General features: G+C 34.7%; 1 protein-coding gene across 1 annotated transcript in view; it reads left to right on the plus strand.

Moving 5' to 3' along the window:
- The window catches only part of EMB3131 (Pentatricopeptide repeat (PPR-like) superfamily protein), a 79,020-nt gene extending 75,846 nt beyond the window's left edge, over window positions 1–3,174 (plus strand). Inside the window, 1 exon segment of the mRNA XM_089804900.1 lies at window positions 2,312–3,174. The gene's annotated coding sequence lies outside the window, so the exon portion shown is untranslated.
- Window positions 3,175–23,566: the final 20,392 nt, after the last annotated feature.

The following is a 23,566-nucleotide window of genomic DNA, read 5'->3' on the forward strand; positions in this document are numbered from 1 at the left end:
CTTGACATTCAGGAGCCCATTACTCAAAGGCACCTAGTGAATGTCAAATGAGTTGACATTCAAATATCAAATGAGTTGATATTCAAAGTCAAATGAGTTGACTTTAAAATGTCAAATGAGTTGGCATTCAATAAATTGGGAAGTCAAATGAGTTGACATTCTAGAAACCATTTTGACATTAAGGTCATATGTTATTCATATTGTGTATGAATTGTGTTCATCCTCCCTAGCTATGAGGGAGTGTTAATGTTTTATAGTGTCAGTCGGATAAAAGATATAGTGTTAACCTAAAGGACATCTCCTTGATTAAATGTTATCATAGATATAACAATATAGATCTATGAAATATATATTAATATATAGATTGCATAGATACATATATTAACTATTGGTTTCATGCTGATAGGTTGTATTTAATGAGATGTGCCCCTTGGTAAAGGTTATGTTCATATCCCCCTTCAAATATATTTATAGGAGTAAGAACCTGCCTTTGAAACACAAATAATATCGAAGTGCTATTACAAAGTGGGGTTCTAAGTGTAAGGTTTTAGTTCATACAAAAATCTAAATTTATAAATCTAATCAAACTTTAACAAATTTGGGCCCTTTTTTGTCCTTTAGGTTTTGTTATAAAACTATAACCGAGTCTTCAACAAAAACTCATTGAGTTTTTGGCAAAAAACTTGGAAAGTACTCGGCGAGCTTTTGTGAAAAATTTGCTGTTTTTACAATTCTGAGAGGAATCTGCCAGTAGTACATCTATGCTCTTATCTATCCAGTATGAGGTAGGCTACTTAAAAGGGGAATACACTCTTGTCCCTATTGGGGTTCTCTCTAATCCTTGCATGGTAGTTTATAGGATATTTCAATAAACAATTGATTAGTAACTATCACTATAATAAAGGATATATATATAGGTCACAAATGCAATCACAAAATATTGATCGATATATGTTTATCATTATCTTGCATAGCATAGATGAATAAGATAGCTATTGTCTGCAATATATATTATAGTTTCTTATCTGATTGATCTATATGCTTTATTGCCGAGGTCTTATAAGCTGATTTGCATTTAATGAGTACTGATTGCTTTTATTGATTGATTCATGTTTAAATGATAAAAATAGACTGAGTTGATTGCTTGTCTGTTTGCTTGATTCCCAATTGATATTTGATGGATAATTGAATAACTTTCATCAATTTGACGATTTGATATATTAGCAAATGATCATTGAATGGATGTGGAATTCATAGAGTGATGAGTGAAGATTTAGTGAGTGCTGATTTGATCTATTGGTGAGTGATAACAGATAAGTGATTTCTTGAATGCTTGGATTGATCTCTCCTTAATTCTTTACTCGTGAAAGGGTCATCAACTTTCATTTGAATTGAATAAGCATTTGTCATTGTTGCCTTTGAGAATAATATATTTTTTGCCAATTTGATCTACTATGGATCCTCCTCAAATGAAGCCTTCTCCCCTTTATATCTTCCAATGTGAGGGGGAAGTCACACCTCTTCATCATGTTTACTTTTGCAAGAGTCACATCCTTTCACAATTGCCACCCTTTGAAAGAGCACAACGCTTCATCATTTCTGTCCTTTGGAAGAGTCGCAACTTTTCACAATTACCACCCTTTGAATAACACAACCCTTAATAACTTTCGCCTTTTGAAGGAGTCACTTCCTTATTTTCTTCTCCACTGATTCTTTCTTGATTCACACTTTCCTCATTTTCCTACTTTTTTCCTCCCTTTCCAATCAAGTTCCCTTCTCCCTTTTATAGCTCATTTTCAAGGGAGTCGACTTGTTATTTCATGCATTTGACCATTCATCAAACTCGACTAGATTTTAAGTATGTAATGTTTAGATTTTATGTTTTTAGAACTTTAATTAAAATTTTACCTTTATTATTTCATATTAAAATTTTATCATTGTTGTTATTTATTAAATTCTATTTCAAAAATGGGACATTACAAGATTTGTGGTGGAATTTTGGGCCATCTCTCTTTATGTTTTTTATTTCATTCAAATTTGTGGTTAAGGTTTGCTGTCATGTTAAGCATTGTCCTAATACTTGTCTGGAATACTCCCAAATGAAATACTGTTTTTATTACATCATTTATATCTTAATCTCATTGTTTTTTCAGATTTTGATGATATTCACAGGAATTCAGATTTATATCACAATCTCAATTTTTTAAGCTTTTGATGATATTCACAGGAATTCAGAAACCTTGAAAGAGAGCTTTTCAGGGTAATTTGGAATATGCTCTTAGTCTGAGACATTGTTTTGGTTTTACTGCAGGTCCAGATTGTGCATAAAGGAGGTAAGCTGGTTTTGGGTTACATTGTTTTGAGATTGATTTCAAATTGCAAACGATTGTCAGGTTTAGTACAAATCAGAAATAGATGGTTTGGTAATATGGTAGACCATGGAATCCATCACAGTCCATGCCATCTTCAATTGCTGGCATAATTGCACCAGTTTGCATGATCAGCAACACACTTTAGAGCACCAGATAACTTGAAGAATGGCATTTTTGGTCTTTCAAATTATCTAAAGCCATTCTCTTGAACTTGCAATAAACGAACAGCTTGTTATCTGACCATGATTAGAGTAACAGCTCAAGGATGTGAAGAATGGAAATTATGATCTGTCAAATTATCTAAGATCAATCTTCTGAACTCATAATAGAGAAATTATTTGGTTTGTGATCAGTTGACCATGATTAGAGCAACAGAACAAGGATATGAAAAGGCTTCTGCCAGTATTTTCTTTATCATTTTAAAAGTCATCATGAGAGCTGAGATAAGAACATCTCAACAAATGTTTTATGTTGCTGACACAGTAACTGATTATATTCTTCCCAGACTTATAGCTAAATTATCCCCTTATTTTGGTCTTTGTGAGTTTAATCCACCACAAATGAAACAATTTTTCAATGTTGTATTGGCAAAATTCCATGTATTGTCAGTGATGTGCATAGAAACCAAAGTTCACACTGTTGAATATGGATGCTCAAATTGAATTCAAGATCAAGAAAAACATTTTCATTAGCATAGGTACCGAATGACATTTCAGGCAGCAGTTCTCGCCACTAGCATCTTCTTGTAAACATGTACATACTTAATGCTTCAAAAAGTATATGAATCGTTATGTGACAATAATGATCATGTCTTGGAAGTTCTAACGTAAAATGCTAACAAGTTCGTTCTTCTTTTCTTTGAAAATATGCCAGGAACAGAACCTTGTAGTTGTACTTTGGAAAAGATGACTTAAAGATGAGAAGAAATACCTTAGAAAGTGAAGAAAGTTGCATGATAGTCACCAATGAATGGATAAGATGCAACGTTCAATAGAATAACACAGCAAACTTAAATAACTACAAACAAAAAAAGTTAAAAACTGTTAGAACTACCTTACCTTTATCTACCTATATAAATTTGTTCAGTTCTATGAATGTTTTGTGGAGAGTCTGCAGCTATAAGCAAAACTATAGCTTTGGTTACAACCGCATATTCCAACACAAAAAGAGTTAATTATGCTACACAAGATCAATTATTCCAAAAAGACCGAGGATAACATGAATGAAATATAATTAAAATAATCATTTATATATTATGCTTCTGGGCAAGCTTTCTTTGCGTGGGGGAGAAGTGTTGGTTGTGGTGGGTTTTATCTATTTGGTTATTGGATGGCACTTACATTTTAAGGTCTTATAGGGTGATTAGAATATACAATTTCAGTAATCTTATAATAATAAGTTTTCTTACTAAGGAATTGACAGGTTAGCGCTTAATCCAAAGCTTAGCTCTTTGCAGGATGATTCTCCCTATAGCCTCTCGGAGTGATGTGCAATGGACTCGTCACCATATTATTTTATGAACTTTTTGGCCCTTAGATCAATATAATGAATGAAATTTGGCACTATGACCCATTCCTCAAAATTTATAGGCTCTATCGAGAGGACAAATATTGCAATCACTTTAGTAGACCATTAGTATTAGAGCACAGATTGGATCTATCAGCGCATTGAATGTCATTGTTTATTTTGTAAAGTACTTGTCTGTTACACAAACATTAATAATTAAAACACAGTTAGGTGAAAGTGCGAGGATCCAAGAGTGTTCCAATAGTTGTGCACCTAATCCGCAATTAGTAATTTTAGAAGAGCCAATAAATGATAACTAAGCCCATTGCGAAGTTTCACATGTACCAATAGCTGATAATTTTTTAGCTTCTTGGCTCATAATTGGCCCATTTATGATTTGTGCACTACTACTAGGATATTTGTCTATGAGTACTGAAAATTTTGAGTTCACTATTATCGGGCCACCTTTCAGTAGGTATGGGTGACACTTCGAAATAATCACTTTTGGCCCTTCCATGCTTGACAAGATCTATATGGGGCTTTGTTAACACTCATAAGCCAAAAATCATTTTTTAAGTAGCTAAGTTTAGGCTCTACAAGTGTGCAAAGTTAGCTATAACTATTGTTGGTATACTTCCCCTATATTTTGTTTTTTTATGTATATAATTATTAAATGCAGAAACTCTTGTTAGGAGGTTTTTTATGTCTACAGAAACAAGAGCTCTTTGACATTGACATCGACAATTTCTACGCACTACTTGATTGCATATTTGGGCAAAAAATACATGTACATGTGGATGCATATATTTTGTATGTATTCATTTAATGGTACACCTATACATATGCATGTAATTCAGTACAAGTACACCTATGTGTGTTTATTTGTGCATGCATATATGTGCATTTGTAGGCATATGGGGACTCCAAACACACCCATCTTAGATGTGTGTATTTTAGTTCATATATATACATATGCATGTATATATTCATACAGTACATGCACATAAACATGCATGCATACATGTGTTGGTATCTATGTGGATATGTACATGTATAAATATTTGTCTATATATGTACATACATACATACTATGAATCCAAGCCAGAGCAAATTCCCCTTTACTTTTAGGGCTCACTCAATTCAAAGATTGTGGTTGTGCTTAGGGGTTCATCTTGTGCATTTTGATAGGTTAGAGGTGCAAGGTGTAAGACGGATTAGTGATGGATCATAGAAAACTTTTATGGAGCATCTAAGGGAAATCCAAAAACTTCTATTGTTGGATATGTGGTGAGGTATTGTAACGGTAAAACAATTTTGCCCTAGATTCCAAAATGTTTGCAAAAGGAATGATTAATGATGTTGAGTCTAGGTTGCACTATTGGGTGTAGAGCTTGATATTAAATTTCATGTTGAACAACTCCATCTTGAATGAGACACACGTGATTGTCAATGCAATTGCATATGGAAAAGCTCAAGTATGGAGGTTAGGTAAAGTGATCAATATTATATGACACAAGTTGACATTAAAAAAAAGAAAAAGAGTGTCCCATATGTTCATGGAAGGTAACATATTAGTAGATTGCCTATCTAAAATGATGATGTTTTTTGTGGATAAACTTGGTTGATATTTTGGCATAATTGATAAAAAGTAGAAATGATGATATGACAAGGTGGAATACTATTGGGGCGATCAATGTTTATTCTACATGAACTAATGTATTACAGGTAAATGATTGCAATATAATTATGGAGGGAATGTGGTTTTTCCTTTGACGAGAGTGTTGTGGTGCTTGTCCATAGAAGGGTTTCTTTGCCCCCATAGCATGGTTGAAGGGTGCATGATGTACACAACAATATGTAGGCTGATACAATAAATGGCATTTTGGGGTTCTAATTCAAAGGAGAGACTCAAGATTGTGTTTCCTTCTAGTGACCCTTTCTTCTTGATTCTAGTGAGGGCTCTGCTAGGGATTGAGTTCATAGCCTTAAAATTTAGAGATTGCACCAACACGAACATCTCGTCCCTATTTAGTACATAGGGTTGGAATATGGGTTGAGGGTTGAGGTGAGTAGGGTGGTTGAGTTTTGAGTACACCATGAATGGAGGGTTGTGCTTGATAAATTGTAGGCATTGGCAGATCTTGGTCATTGATTTGTCATTGTAGGAGAAGATTGGATTGCCATGCCAGGTTTCTCTTTCCATGCCCACCCCTTCCTACTAGAGAGAGCTTTGGATAATAGAATTTGAGGGAGGGAAGATGCATAGAAATTGTGGGGTTACATTGTGAATTTTGTCCATAATTGGGAGTTGGTAATTGGTGTAGGTATTTGAACAGAGCATGTGGACAACAATTTACTCTAATTCCTTGGATCAAAATGGAGAATTAAAGGACTTATGGAGGCCATGATGCTCATCAATGTAGATTTGGTGGTGGCAAGAGTTGCAAATGAGGTTGATGGAGCTAAAGAGGGGTTGTTTATCACCTTAGTTTTGGTTTGATCAACTGACTGTATATAGGTTTATTAGGTTTCTCTATTTTTTGATCGATAATTGTATATGATAAGAATAGTGGATACACCAAAAAAAGTGGGGTGTTTTTTAATGGAAAGGTAGATGCACTATATACTGCACTAGTTAGGGGTTGATCAATTTTAATAGGCTTGATTTTGGTTATAATGTGCGAGATTGTAGTTTATACAAACCACCATGACACATCTAGTAGATGGGTTTGATACTATTTTCCTTTATGTTGCTAAAACATTTAATATCATTAATAATAATTTACTGACCAAAAAAGTTGTCTTATAAATAGTGATGTTTAATATTAAGAATGTTTACAATATTATCAATGATAGATTGAGCCTAAGGATATATTTCACCACAATTTCATGTCTTATTTTTGTGCAAAATTTTCAAATATTATAAAAATAATTCTTATCACATTGTAATGTTAAGAACCCTTCCTTAGATATTAAGAGAAGATGGTAAAATGGGCAAAGTGATGGTTATAATATCCTTTTAAATTCTATTGTCAAACATTATTTAATGGTTTAGATATTTAAAAAGAGAGAAAAAAGTATATGGTTTTATAAAGAATATTTTAGTAGTGTAAGGGTTGTTGTCCATGTCGTGTTGTGAATGAGCCGTGAGTAGACTTCCTATGAGGTTGGGTTGTGAGCGGTAACTTGAGCTGTAAGCAGAGCCTCGCATCTACAGTCGTTGATTTGGGCAAAGTCGTGGTGAGCAGAACCTGAGCAGAGTCTCTGCCATGTGTAGTGGTCCTCGAGTGCCAGGTCTGTGAGTTGAGCACTCGGTCTTTTGCCCCTTTTCCATGAGCCGCTGCTTACTCCCAACTCGAGTCAGTGTTACTTGTCAACTGTTTGACTAAATACCGTGATGCAGTGCCGTTGCAACCTTGGTGTGAATCGTGAATGATGGTTATAACATTCATTGTTATACCGATTCCGTAGGTTTGTTCCCGTTGCCCTAGCCATCATTGTAGAGTCGTTACTTATCTTTGCAATGCTCTACAATTTTGGGATCTTTTTCGTTGGTCTTCTTCATTGGTGTCTCTTATTGTTAAGGTGAGTCTGCCCATCCGTTGCCATACCCTAGCTGTATGTCATTGGTCCCTAACTTGGAGGAGCAGAGAACCATTGGTGTGCTGGTGTCTATGAGTTGTTTGCAGTTTGTTTGCAAACTGTTTGACAAATTGCTAGTTGAAAGTTGTGTAACAACATCCAGTGGAGGGCACATTTCCTAGACGAGTGCAAGTTTATCCGTATGCTATGGATCCCCAGTCCGACCTAGTCACATTCCAACAAATAGTTGCTCGCTTGACAAAAATGGAGACTGATCACAAGGCCCTGCAAGACGTAGCTCTTTCATCATCCTCACTCTCTCTTAGTTTCGACGATAGGTTGATTAAGGTTGAAGCTGAGAGTCAATCTCTCCGGTGTACTGTGCAATCCCTACGTGAGACACTTCAAGATACAATATCTGATTTGAAGAGTCAACTTGACTGTCATATGCAAAAGACCTTGGATGTACCTAAAACACTAAGTACAACTAATATGGATATTGCTCAACTCAAACTTCGAATGATCAATTTGCAATTGTCTAATATCGACCGAGGAAGAAACATTCTGAACTCGACAACAAACAATCCTACTTGAAAATCGAAATAGAACAATAGTTGAAATTATGGGCATCTATTTATAACAACCCCATCTCCACTCCCACTTCTCTCCTTGGAGTGGAGAAGCTGGTCCAAACTAAGATAGCAGATGAAAGGGTCAGGCGCACCCGTGAGCTCAACTTGCAAGTCCATGGTCTCATTCTTCCTTCTTCATCTTCTTTTTTAGAGCCTTTTGTGGCCGGTTACTCTTTCCTTAAGGACCAATTTGATATCATTGACATCACACTAGACTGTGCCTAGGTTGGGCATCATAGCAACCTCTTTATCCGGTTCCTCTCATTTGCTGACCACCTTTAGGTTCTTAGGGCAAAGAGGAAGCTTTTCCCTCTCTCTGCCAAGATTTATCTTGATGAGGATCTTACTAGATCACAAGTGACAGAACTTAAGCAGGCTCAGGTTCTTGTTATGGCTGCTCGACAGGAGGGTAAGTGGGCAGTGATTAGAAACCTCAAGGCGGTGATTCCAGACACTTTTCCTACAGGTTGGGAGTCGAGGTCAGCCTCTAAAGCTAATTGATGTGCACAATCTGTATAGCTTCGCCACACACACATATCCTCACTCCCTCGCTCTGTCTCTCTCTTCTTCGTCTGTTGCTTGATTTTGTTTTTATTCTTTCTCGAATACTGTTTGGTGTTCTTTTATCGACACCATTTGGTGTTTCGTCTAGTGCTATCTTATTGGTTGTAAGCTTCCAGTCCCACAGACCCACGTTCTGGTCTCTCATCGGACATTAATATATTTATCTTATTAGTATTAATAAGGTCCAATTTTGCCAATTTTTATGGGGAAAACAAATATCTTAGTGACATCTATTTTGAGAAGGATAAATAGGGATAATTATATGCAAATGAAGATCATGCATTTTGGATTTCATGAATGTCATTTTTTAATAATCTATAATCAGTGTTTTAGCAAAGATGTTTTTGAAAATTAAAGCAACCTAACAAGGGGGTTGACCCTTACACAGTTGCAACTAGGTGTCAACAAGAAAGGAAAGAACAAGCCATCAATGGTTGAATAACAACAAAACAAATGGTGTCAAAGATGAAAAACGAATACACTTAGCACAAAACCTAGAAGCCTTCCATAAGGGTGGGAAGGTCACACACACCGCAAGAGGAGAAGATCACAAGTTAGAAGAATAATTCTTTCTACATTGTTGAACAATAATCCTAGTGATGTTATTCTTCAGATACCCAATGTTTGGGCAGTTGTTAACAAGACGAACAAAGTGTTGAAAGAATTGTATAATGACAATAGATGCCTGGAGCTAAGTAGGAGAAGTGGCAAAAGGTGAGGAATGTTCCCACGTGACCAGAGGGGGCCACATCAGTAGTTGTACAATCATCACCCAAATTTGCGACAGAAGCAAGATTTAGATTAACAATAGGAGCAAACCCATATTTCTAGTAGGAGTATCAACTAGATTAATAGCAGTAACTTTCTTCTCAACACAGGCTTGTAAGGAATCATCAGAGGTAGAATCAAAAGCTTAGACAATCAAATGAATTTTATTTTCATTCTTCCACCAATTATAAACAACTTTACAATTTAAAAGAGAACAATTTGTAGCCATATGCCAAGTAGAGAAGCATCATCGACATTGGAAGGGAAGTCCCTCATAATCTACTACTTGAGTCCATGAACTTTCGCTAACCATAAACACAACTCCCTCAAAAGCGGTGTGGAGATATCCATTTCAACCAAAATGCAAGTGAAAGCAAAGTGTCCCATTGTTGCCATAGATTCACCCATCTTCAAGAAACAACCAAAAGAGTTTGCAATGGCCTCAAAGGAAGACATTTCTCAAAAATGTTGAGGAAGATTAATAAGATGAACCCACGTTGAGCACATATTGAGTGGTTTAGTAAGTGAGTTGGAGGAGACTGTCCAATGTTTGACAAAAACAAAGTGATTTTCCCAAAACGATAAGTTTCTCAACACCAAATCACAATTTTTAGAAGACAAAAATATAGCAATAAAATGCCAATTTGCGCAAGGGAAAATCTCATATTACCAGATATAAAAGATCACCAAAGATTACTTACCTAGCAGTGCAAATTTGGAAGAGATGGTTGAAGATTAGGAAATCTAAAAACCAACGCATGATGTTGGTAGAAATCCACATTATTCACCACATCCTAGCCACAAATCACCATAAGGGAGGCTTGACACATACAATAGGTCAAGTTTCCACCTTTAGAGGAATAATAGCAACACAAGCATAACTTTGCTCACTAACAAAAACAAATTTTGGGGGGAGACCCCATCTTTATTAGAGGTTTAAATCCCCCACCTCCAGTGCTGAAAACAACAATATCTTCCACCAACCCAAGTTGAGAAACACAAAATGGTGCCTTCTGTAGCCCACCAAGGACTGGAGGAGTAGAAGAAGAAAATTTGTTACATATGGAACCTTATAAGTTTTTAATTAGAGCCGAGGGTTTTGCAAACTGGCTTTTATATGAGGAAGAATTATAAAGATGAATTTTACAAAATTTATGGACAATTAATATGTAATGTGTAGAGGTATTATGTTATGCTTGTTAGGTCTTACTGTATGCAAAATTATGTGCAAATGCGTAAAAATAAAAATAAAACTAATTAAATCTAATCTAAATATGCATACCTAATGAAGACTATAGATGAAAGAGAATACAACTATGATTTTTACCTCTACTTACCAAATGCAGCTTGTTTCCATTGTCCTACTACCTTTGAGTTTCTTGATTAGTGACCTCTCAGATTATGATCTCCTCCCTTCAAGATGCTTCAATGCGTTGGAGATTATAATGATCTCAATACAATACTTAAATGGAAACTCCTAGAATACTCTAAAATTAAGATGAAAAGTTGGATGCAACATGATCAAGATGGTGATGTGAAGTTGTGATGCTAATATGAAATTTCTATCTAATGACTGTCTCTTAAAAATGTTAGAGGGCTTGTAATTATTAAAATGCTCCAAATTCCAATAAACCCAAAATGGGAGATTTGAGGTTCCTTTTATAGATTTCTGCGAGACCTTAGCCTAGGTGGCATCGTCCAATGATTGTGAATGAAAGTTGGACAAGTGGAGGGTTTTTAATATTGACTTAATAGAAAAGAGGCAGTGGTTGGAATGTGAGAGGAAGAATAGGGGTTAGGTTCCTCACACCTTGACACAAAGGAGTTTGATGTGGAATGAGAAGCCATGTGTAATATGTCTCACAAAGACCATTGAGAGAAGACTGGTGAGACTCTTTCTCATTGAGAACTCTTGGTACAAGTGTCCCATGAGTCACTCTTGACTAAGTGAGGTGGGTTGACCATCTACTAAGTTGTAGGGGATGTGTCAAGGACTTTGTCACAAGGAGGAAAGTGTCCCTAGGAGTAAGTCATGTGAGGGCAAGTGTCCTTTTGACACATTCTTTTGAGGATACATAATCCTCTTTGACCCCTTAGGAATAAGACTTATGTGTGATAACCAATATTCTTAGTTAATAATTTATTTAAATTAATTACTAGTGCAAGTGTGATGTGCCATGTGACTTGGACAAGGAATGTGGAATAAGAGACCTAATCCCACCATGAGTGTGTAATTAAGTGATTAACTGAATCACTTAATAGGACTAATTTAGAAGACTTAGGATAGTGTGACATAACCTAGGTGAGTTAACCTAATAAATTAGATAATTTCTTATGGCTAATAAAGGAATGGTATAGAATTAAATATTAAAATATTTAATTAATTGACTTGTTAATTTTTTAAGTATATACACTTTGCCCTTTTTGAAATAATGTGATTGAAAAATTGTTTCAAAGACACTATTACCCTTTTGCCCTTGCCCCAACACTTTGGACGAGCATACAACTTGGACGGGTTAGATGCCCCCTTAAGAGATTGATCAACCAACATGTAGATTATTATTATTTCAAAATATGGAAGATAGTTGATCAAGCTCACGATATGATGATGTTGGAGAAAATGCGAAATAGTTAAAATGCAACTTAGTATGGGTCAATGGATTATACCTTCTAGAAAGTAGGGTATCATAGGCTATAAGTATGGAGGAAAGGAGTAAATGGGTCAGTGATTGGAGATTTGAGAGAGGAGCAACAAGTGAAGATGTCGTTCCTCATTATAGACCACCGATTTGAGTGCATCAGATGATATCTAAGACCAATCGATTATGGTGAGTTGATAGGTAATTGAACCCACTTAGTGATTTTTGTAAATTTATCATGAATTTTGATATAGATATGATAGATTTTGATAGCATTTTTGGGTAGGTTGAAAATTGTTTTGACTTTTTGAACTACGCAAACAAATGTGTAGTTACGACACATGTATGCACAATAAGATTCAACATTTGCACAAGGTACAAATACATTTTGGTGGCATAGACAGTTATAAAACTACACTTGCATGAAATATATTTGCACATTTTTTGTTCTTGCCCATGTGTTCAAGGATCATGGACATGCATGAAAAATCTCAACGCATCCATTAAATCAACGTGTAAGTTGAGGGTTTATGCACATTTGTGAAATTGTCCCATGCATCTATGCTAATTGATCAGGGGTTTAGTTTATGGCACAATAATTTAGGGATGTTGCACATTTGTGCAAATTTAATGATTTTGATGGGAAAATCGTAAATCTTGTTGATATAGGTTGATTAATAAGATAAATTTTATGATTAGACTATTTTGTGTTACAAACCAAGTTGACTAGATTAGGCAACATTGTCACAAAGTATTTTAGGTACCCAATTAGTTGGAGACAAATGGCACATTTGTCTGATTAACATGTGATAATATTAGTTATAGGAGAAAATAGTAAGATCATAAGTCTACTGTTTTGATCACACGTCTCCCTAATTGATTGTTCATGCTTCTGGATGATGTAGGAGATTATCACTAATATTCTGATGTCGAGGGAGAGATTTCCCATAGCATAGTCCTTGAGGCCAACTCTAACAAAGAGTGATTGATTGTTGATTGCAAGATTTGGGTTGTACCCCATCCTATATTTTCCTGAGACCAAGGGAAATATTAGTCTGATGACAATGTTTGTGGAGAAGTGACACTCCAAGACTAGCATGTGCCTTCCATCTCCCTACCAGGGAGATGGCCGTTACATTGGAGGATGTATATCAAAATCTTTGTCTACCTATCATTGGAGTGCTTGTTCATTATGATCAACATATTGTGACCTCCTTTGTCTACCTATATGAACTTCTTCACTACAAATATAAATCCTTAGGTAATATCATTTCATTTTAGCATTTCAATTATAATTATCCCTTTGTCCTACTAAGGGTAACTACTATTTCCCATCATCACTATTCTTGTGGAGGTGAGAACACATACACACAGTTTGACTTAAGGAAGCGCCAATATCGTTGAGTAATGTTCCCTTTTCAAGCGTGTAAATACAAATATGACAATTTGAAGCTACAAAATTGCATAGATCAGATTGAGGTTGATAGTCTTAGACTTTGAATTGACGAAATCCTCATGACTATGCCAATTGCATACCTAGCTAACACTTTTAACACTGCTAAATTTGAGGCTGATTTTCAATGGTAAAATATCATAATTGTGACAGATATTAGTCGTAGGATTGACAAATGGAAGCGTACTATACAGTATGCCGCTTGTGCAAGAGAAAATCAGGGTGTCATATTTTCGTCACAATTGCGATAGAAAATTCTGTCACATATCACACTATAGATAGCCATATGACACGACATATTTGTTGCAACATAGTGGTCTGTCGATACTGTGACAAACATGTGCGACAACTATCTGATGGAAATGCTATACATGCGTCAGATAACTCTTGCACTCTTGCGACGCCTCATTGTCAGAAAAAGAGTTGTTGTATTGCTATCCAACATTGATCTGTGACAGTTGTCCGATGGATATGTTGTATCTGCGATAGATGCTGTGACGAGGTGTTAGAAAATGAGTTGTATTGTGCTTCCCATGTCTTGTCGTCGCAATTGCGACAACCTATGTGTGGTCTTTGATAGGGCTATCGCCTTCAAGACACCAAACTTGCCTGCGACATAGATAGCTCTCTTTCGTTACTCTCGGATCGTCCTTGCAATGGGCAGAATTCGACAGTCACAAGAGTACTCATGTGCTCTCTTCCGTAAGTTCAAAATTGCAACCACATTGCGGGAGGATCGAAGACTAACGAAAAAGACTTATCTATGTCGTAGTGAAGCTTGGCGTCTCGAACGTGACCTTCAAGAAGGCAACGACCCTATTAAAGACCATAATGCCCCCTCGTTGTTCTCCAACCTTCATTGATGAGCCATGCCATGTTAATAGAAAGATAATCATTACAAAGTGCAAAACAATATCAAAGATAATTGGAATCACAACAAAATAAAATGGCTTAGAATGAATAATACCAACCAAAAGATGTCCTTTGTAATTTTTTGTGCCTGCAATAATCAGTTGCAAGTGTTTAGGTACATCTGAGACCCTAAATAAGGAATAATCTTATTGAGCTTCACTTTGTTTTGAGAATACTTTTGTATTCTCTACTAAACAGGGCCAACCATGTGATACTCTGATCCAAATGTCTAGATCTTCCAATAAGAGGACTCTCTTTTATTGCCATCTTTGTATCTTAGTGTCTTACTTTTCACAAGGATTTTTTCATCCTCTATAGAAAAAATGGGAACTACCATGCATGATGAGTTTTCATTGACTTACTTGGGTCTTTCATTTGGTAAAGATCAAGATATCTTAGGCTTCTTTCAAACTTAGCATTACACAATCCTAATACACTCTTGATTTGTTCTCAATGTTGCACATGGCTGATTGAGGCCCTGCTTCAACTATCTTTCTTTCAAGATTCAAGCTTAGTCACAATGTTCATCACCATTGAATGACCATTTGTATCTATCGCTTTTTGACAACCCTATTTACCTAACTCATACATGGGCCAAAAATTTCATATTCAATTACCTTTTGAGTCCACACTTGAATCACAATATTCTTCACCATTGCTTGATCCTACTTTGATTTGATAACTTGTTGGCAACCTCGCCTACTTAACTCACATGACTTATGCAAACGGCTACAACATTTATACATGATCAAGTTATTCAAGTTTGCATATAAAAACTGTTACAATACATGTCAACACATCATCTAAAAGTATGCCAATAATAATCAGACATAGATCTTCAATCTCAAAGTCAGTTATCTTCCCTCTTAAATAACCTTCCACAACTCCGACTCAAATTTTTTGGGCCAAAACAATAAAACATGTGATATATCCTGCCCATTCTTTTCATGTTATTCTATCTCACACCAATAGTCACAAGTATGCACAATTGATTGAGCATCATGCGAACACTTAACTATTCCAATGATCAAGTTATTCATTACATACACTCTTGCAACTTGTATACTCATTGACTTCAAGACATCATGTATTTTTACATCTTTTCTTTATTTGTAGTCTAAATACAAATCAAAGAATAAATTCAATCATCTTAACATCAAGAGAACTACAATACTTTAGTGACTAATATAGTTCTGATAAGCTTGATCTCTTTTTGGCATGACCAATTGATAAAAATTTCAAAAAGTGATAAAAATCGCAGTCGATATTCATGATCAGTCAATTTGCAAATTAACTTTTTGTTTCTAATATATGAACACTTGAAAACAATTTCAGAATTTCCTAGAGAAAGCACATTGTAAGGGTAATCCACTCTATGATGGGCCTCACACCATTCTTTAGCAAATATCCAATGCTTCTTTTTGAATTGATATTTTAGCATAGTTAAGCATCTATAATATTGTAAATATTGATCTTCTTAAGCACTCCCATAGGTAATATGTGGAGGAGCCATGTCATGTTTTACAAGTCTTTGTATAAAAAACTCTATAGAAATCAAGAGAAGCTAAAAACTAGGAACAATATATGTAGGATGGTTGACAAGAGGCTCATTTTTAGTGTAAAGAAAGGTCATTTTCTACATCAAGCCCATTGGATCTCTCAACATTTGTTATCTTAGGATTTTTCTTATCATTTATGTGCATTAGAGTCCAATGTGATATTGGTGGAAGGAACGATGAAGCTCCATAAGGTATCCATAAAATATATGTTATCTCACATGACTTATGCAAACGATTAATCTCACATTCCACTGACCTTACATTTCACATTCCACTAGCTCTTGGTTTATGCAAGCACCTCATGACAACAATTGAAGACAACCAAGTAGATTTTCCCCTAGGTATAGGGTACTTAAGATTATAGATTTATTGCACAAGTATGATATTGACTTGGTTGGATATGCTGATGTGAATTAGGTGAGTGAATCTCATGATCACTAATCTACTTCAACATACCACATGTCACTTTGTTCAAGTCCTATATGTTGGTCACCCAAAGAGCAAAATGCTATTGCTTTATCTTTGACTTTTTCCTAGGCCATGAGTGCCACCACTAAGACCAAGCACTAGGGGCTTCTAAATGCCATTACTAAGGAAATTTGGTTTCAACATCTTGTCACCAAGTTTGAGCATTCAATTTCAAACAAGCATCTATCATATTCAATGACAATCAAATTGCAGACCATTAATAGATCAAGTTATGCAGCATATTTGAGAGCTTTTATTCATTAATGAGTTGTTGATATCCAATATGACCAAACTACTAAGTATGAATCTAGCATCTTGACTAAACTCTTTAGATAAAACAGGCTTTTCCATTTACAAGTTCATTGAACGCTGACACGTTGAATCAAATTCTTGACGAGTTGCTTGATCTACAAATTGGACCAGCTACCCTCTATTCAAATATATGTAATAATTATCAATCAAAAACCTCAAATTGATATAAAATATGCTCAACAACCCTCCTTGTGGCTGCAGTTAAAGCAACATTTAAACACCTTGTGGAAGTTAGAGGACACAAAACTTGTTAAAGGTATAAGCCAATAGAGAAAATCGCAAAAATGTTTTGGACCAATTGGTGTGTTTTTCCAAAATACTATTATCTTGATAAGTTAAAGAGATTGCATTAAGAAAAATTCATTTGGGATGATACCTATCATGAAAATAGAAGATCCTCACACTAAATAGAGCTCTACCTTCTTATGATTTCACTTAGGCTTTCATTTGAAATCACCTAGTTTTGATTATAAGCCATGATGAGGCTCTCCTTGTTGTTCTCCAACCTTCATTGATGACCCTTGTCAAGTTAATACATACATAATCATTACAAAGTGCCAAAAAAACTCCAAGACTATATGAATAAACCAACCAAAAGATGTCATTTGTAATATTTATGTGCCTGCAATAATCAGTGGCAAGTGTTTAGGTACATTTGAGACCCTAGATAAGGAACAACCTTATTTAGCTTCACTTTGTTTCGAGAATACTTTAGTATTCTCTACTAAAAAGTGCCAATCACGTGAAGGTGGAAAATCATATCCCCATCTAAAATCAATCTAAGTTCCCCTTTAACATCTAACGTCATTCATTCATTCTTTCATCCATTAAAAAATGTAACATTCATTAATTATGACATTATAACATTCATTAACGCACAATGATCATGAACATTCATTAACACATTATATAATTCATGAACATTCATTAGCACATAATTAAGTCTATTGAGACATAAATATCAGTCATTATCAATTAAGTTGCACATTAAATAACAATCATTTTTTGTTCTTCTTTGGCCCTTTTTTAGAATTGTGCCTGTAATCTCAAAGAGGAACATCCATGCCATCAAATTCTTGACCCCCCTCAACAGTTCTTTCACACTCTACTCGTAATCTATGTTGTGCATGCCTAGTCCTTTGCTCATGATGCAAAGGGGGGTCCTTTGCAATAACAAATAAAAGGGTTAAATTAATAACAATTTATTATGATTGTTACAAGTATTTGAGTACTTTAAAGACCATAATTGTGGTGCTCTTTACCGGATCCAACCGCATCATCTTGACTAGTGCCCTCAACCTCAACTTACTCATCATGAACAACGACATCTATGTCCTCTGTAGGTGTAATACACAATGTTACATTAATCCAAACATGACCCAAAACAATTAAATTTGTATTATTTCACCAAATTCAATTTAAGATATTTACTTGTATTAATATCAACAACTCCAACAACTTGTATTAATATCAACAATTTCACCTTGACTACTGTGATGCACATCCGAACTAGCAACTTCACCGTGTTCAAGTGGTCTACCAAGATTGCCACCAGGCTATATTCCAATGTCACGCGCATTGTTATCATTGTTTTCTATACTCAATATATTTTGAAATTAAACATCAAATACAATTATTGTTAAAGTATTCAATTTCAAATATTGCGATGGATCCATTAGTAGAATCTTGCGCACTCATTTCAACATGTAACCTTTGAGCCATGACTCCATAGCCATGTTTGTAGGCTAATTTCTTGTCCTCTTATGAGAGTTTTCTTTTGAACTCTGTACCCTGCATTTTTGTTTGGTATCATGAAATTTTGTTACATTGTTTCATCAAAACTGAATTGATTGCAATTTATAAATAGTTGCATATTATGTTTCATTTACTAATACTTACTACTCATGCAACAAGTTTTGAATAACCACCAGAGCCAAACTTCTATTGCTTGTGTTTTTGTTTTCTTGCATTTGTTGCCTTTAATGTGTTAGGCAATCTATGCAAAGTTTGAAATATGTTAGATCATATAAATACAAAGAGTAATTAGTACATATATAATTACATTCTTAACAATATCACATACCTTCTTTCATTGGGTGGTAGTTCACATCTATGGTGGTGTCTATCAAATCTCTCCACCCCATCCAACTTACAATTGTCCCACTCTAAAACATGAATGCAGTTGGGGTGGTGGGGGGTTGCTCATAGTTAGGGTTCTTTTCTAATGTAGACTTGTAGTAGTCTCTAATATACCTCAAGATTTTCCTTGCTTTAATAAGGAGGCTAATTCTCTGAAATGCACGAGGGCCAAAATAGTTTATCATACTCTCAATAAGAGCCTCCTTTTACTCTAGAGTTTGGTCATGCCACCTTTTAAGAATAAAAAAATTGTTAGATTCATATATAAATGGATCAACAGAAAACTATTTTAGCAATGATATGAAATAAAAAAATCAGAAAGAATGTTCCTCCCTTTAGGTATGGTGGGCCTGAATATACGCAACACTTGTCATTAATTTTTTTTATAGAAAACATTATTCCCTGCAAAATAATCATGGGATCAATAGTTACTTCCCTGCTTTCTCAGGTAGCCTAATTACGAGTATAATAATGTTGTAAGAAAGGACCAATCTTTAAAGTACTTGGAACCTGGGAAACTCTCAAGGGAAGTCCATCATGATCACTCGCGAGCACGACACAATTCTCCACCATTCTTGTACATTTAATACCAGTAGCTCCAGAAAATTCATCCTCATTTTGTGTGGCATCTCTTGCTGCATAAAATGAATCCAAGATTACAAAATACCCCAAAGAAAGAATATTTCATGTGAAATATACACATGAAAAATGAGAGAGAAAAAAAGGTATCTACATACTCATAGGTGGTGCAGTAGCATCTATGGCCATGTTGCATATTGCCGATATTGTTGTCAGCAATATATCTAGCATTCTATTTCTCATTGCAAGCGACGTCAAATATAGAGGATCATTAATAGGTGCTGGAAAAAAAGTTTTTTGTAGCCTAAAAAAGCATGGACAAGAATATTAGCACGTAAAAAACATATATTTTGAGAAAAACACAAGTGGAGGATAGAACATGTCATTTACTTGAACCACCTGAAGCACCCTCATCAGGGAAATGAGGTACATCACTAGTCAGAAAAACCTATAAAAACAACACTTCAATATTTTAGTTAATGACATAAATAAAAGAGTATAAAATATAAATCATTATTGATCTCTTATGGACGCAAGTCATGTACTATTTATAAAACCCACAATATTTCATGATGCTTTTGGCCTTTCATCAATGTATATAGCTACTCTTTTACTTTGTGGATTTTGTTTCTATTGTATATAATTTGCTGAGAGTGCATGCCTACACATACTTTTTTTATATCTGACAATACGCATCCACCTACTATAATCGTAACAAGATCTGATATACTCCATCAATTCAACAACTTTTTCGTAAGAGACCTTGATGCCATCCATGGAAAACATGCCCAAACCATGCAATGACGATGGTGCAATGCTATATATCCTCTCTCCAACACAAAAATGAGTGTTTATTGGAGGAAGTTCCTTGGTGACCCACTGTCTCTATAGATTAAAAGGCACCTTGGAGTTTCCTTTGCTCTCATCGTCATAAGAAAATGAGCTTCCTTGAGTATGGAAATATTTCATGCATTTATTGATTCATTATTTGATCTTTTGGCCTCTAGTTGATCTCCTTAATGTAGACATACTACATGTCTCACTTTCTTGTTTTGTTCTTAGACTTCCCTCGCTCAATGAAGACAAATTTAACAAATACCTCTTTGTCGGTACCTGCACTCAATGAAATGAGAGAGATAGCTAGGAATGAGAGAGATGTTTTCCAAATGATAAAATACATTAATATGATCTATACGGTGTATTGAGTTATATCTAATGATCCATGAGACTATGTGAGATGCTCGTGAAAGGGGTTCAGGTTCCTAACATTCATTAACACATAAGATTTATTAACCACATAAGTATATAAATATTTCCCTCATTAGATAAAAGTATAAAGATGTGTCATATCTCCCTACGAGTTGTACTGATAAATTATGAGTTGTGACTGGTGAATTTGACTATTGAAACCATCTATATATGAGTGTGGATATGCGAATGGTATAATAACATGGTACAAATTGTACTTGCTGAATCTGACTATTAGGTCCTTTGTTTGGTGGCTTTGATTATGTGTTTTGGACAATAAAGATGCAAACCTTTCTGTTGACTCTAGGTGTTGATGTGGGGTTATGTTGATTATGTGACTTTGAGAGTTGTAAATTACAAGATAAATATTAAGAATTTGCTAACAAAATTAATGTGTTTTCATCTCAATAGTTGTAGCGAACCAATGAGCTAACATACCTTAAGAAAAGTACAACAACTCCCAATCCAAATAAATAAGAGTTGTCATACAAACAATAAACATTGCAACATTCAATATTAAATCAATTCAAAGGACAATGTTAACTATTAAACATGTTTTTTAACATTTTGCTAATACACGTTAGAGGGTCAAAAATTGGGGCATATAAAATGTTAAAAACCTCAAAAGGTTTCAATTAAGGCAGGAGGTGTGCTAAGTAGTGAGACAACTCCTTCTCCATTGAGAAAGATCACTGCAGAGACATAGATCACAAGTGCACATCAAGAGACAAAATATACATTCAATCTTGAATCCCAAATGAATGAATGAATTGATGTATTAATAACTTAGATAACACAATTTTAAGATGATCATATGAAATGATATGGACATGCCATGAGTAGAAAGAACCTATAATTACTTGATTCACATGAAGATAACCTTGTAGGAAAGGTTTCAGTGAAAGCAACAGGTGCACTATACCAAGTGATGATTAACCAAGGTAAAATACCTATAATACACCAACATCATAGAAATTCCACAAAATAAGAAATTAGAAGTTGCATAAATGCTCGACCACTACTTGATATGGAAACATAGTACTATTGTAGCATCTTAAGGAGAAGAATATAAAGGATAACCATATTTAACACTAAGTACATATTATTTATGAAACTATGTACAAGTAATCTAATCCAAAGAGAGCATAACTCTTTGAGGCAAGGAAAAGATAGTTGAAAAAAAAGATACCTTGCAACAAGTGCAAAGACATCCTTTGTAAAAGGAGGGGAGGAATATTAAAAGACAGAATGAACATTTTCTTATCTGCAATTGGTAACAAATAAGAGTTGCACATAGAAAAAAAATTGATTCTAGAATCTTCTACATTTGTATTTGGAGTCATTTGATGTGTATGATATCATGTTGTATTTAAGCATATATTTTGAAATAGTTTGTGTGGTGGAATTGCCTTGACTCTTCATGTATGCAATAGTGAATCATTAGGTAGTATATAATTTGTGTAGTTTGTTTTTAACGAATTACAAGTTGGAATCCTTTATATGCTATTGTTATGTCATAGTTAGCAGTGACAATCCAAACTAAAATATTTTACTTTTGTTACTATTTGCTTCTTATCTTGGGTCATGATTATGTATATTTTGTGAATGGAAAGACCTTGTTTAGGAATTGGTAAATTCCAAAGTCAAAGGTATGCTATACAAGTATTTTGGTCTCATTGCCAATTAGTACACTCCATGTTTCAACAACTAATATATCATCTTAGAAGTTAGTTCTTGTCAAGTTGTATCCCAAAGTGAAACTAATGTAAGTCAAAATCCTTTTATTGGGAGGTCAAAAATGATTATAAATCTATCAAGTTATCTCATGTTTTGAAAGAGGATCTTGAAGAGATCAATTTAGGTATAGTTCACTCCAATTGGAAGGTTTATATATGAAGTAAGATTTCTCCTCAAGTGAGAAATACACACATTTCTTTGTTGAGAAAATATGAACATGTATTAGTCCTTCTTTGGCCAAATTAATTTTATGAGAGGGTTTATCTCTAACTTGAGATTGTGAATCTCATTTCTAAAATGTTTAAGAAGGTATCCACATTAGATTGGGTTGATGATATCCTTGATGCTTTCCTTTCTATTAAGAAATTCATTAAAGAGTCTCTTTTACTCTAATCACTTGACTTTTGTGAACCATTTAAGATGTTCTCATTTTCCCTCTTTCTATACTATTGTTTTTTTTATGCTTAAGAAACATGAGGAAGACCCATGAACAACCTATTGCATTCTTTAGCAAATCTTTAGAGGCTATGGAGCTGAAATATGAAATGATTGAGAAGAAATCTCATGCTTCGGTCAAGATTAAAACAATTCAAATCTTACCTAGTGGGAGCTAAGGTAGTTGCTTATATCCTTCCGTCAACTCTAGAGATATACTCACTCAAATTGAAGATACAAGACACACATGTTGGATGCAGATCAATAGATTCCAAGAATTAAATATAAATATCCATATTGCTAAGGTCGCAAAGAGTCACATATTAGTTGAATTGATAGTAAAAAAAATTTGTAAGCCTCTCAGATGCAACACATCATTTATGTAGTTTTTAGCACACTTCATGTTGTACTAACATCTTATATCCCTTTAAAAAATCAATGGATAACAATTAGAGGAATTTGAAGTTGTTGGGTGCAAGATATGTGTTTACTGATGGTGATTTATTTTATAAGAGCGAATATTGTGTCCTTTAAAAAAAAATGTTGAGTGTCTCTACCGAGTACTCCGAAATAATCCATTTCATACCTTCATCTATAGACAATGTCTTTCTAGTTTCTGTCTACTCAAATGCCCATTTCATTTCATACGATTATCTATACA

The sequence above is a fragment of the Cupressus sempervirens genome, chromosome 10 (assembly GCF_028749045.1).
Source record: "Cupressus sempervirens isolate cs-2001-9-10 chromosome 10, ASM2874904v1, whole genome shotgun sequence".
NCBI classification, from domain to species: Eukaryota; Viridiplantae; Streptophyta; class Pinopsida; order Cupressales; family Cupressaceae; genus Cupressus; species Cupressus sempervirens.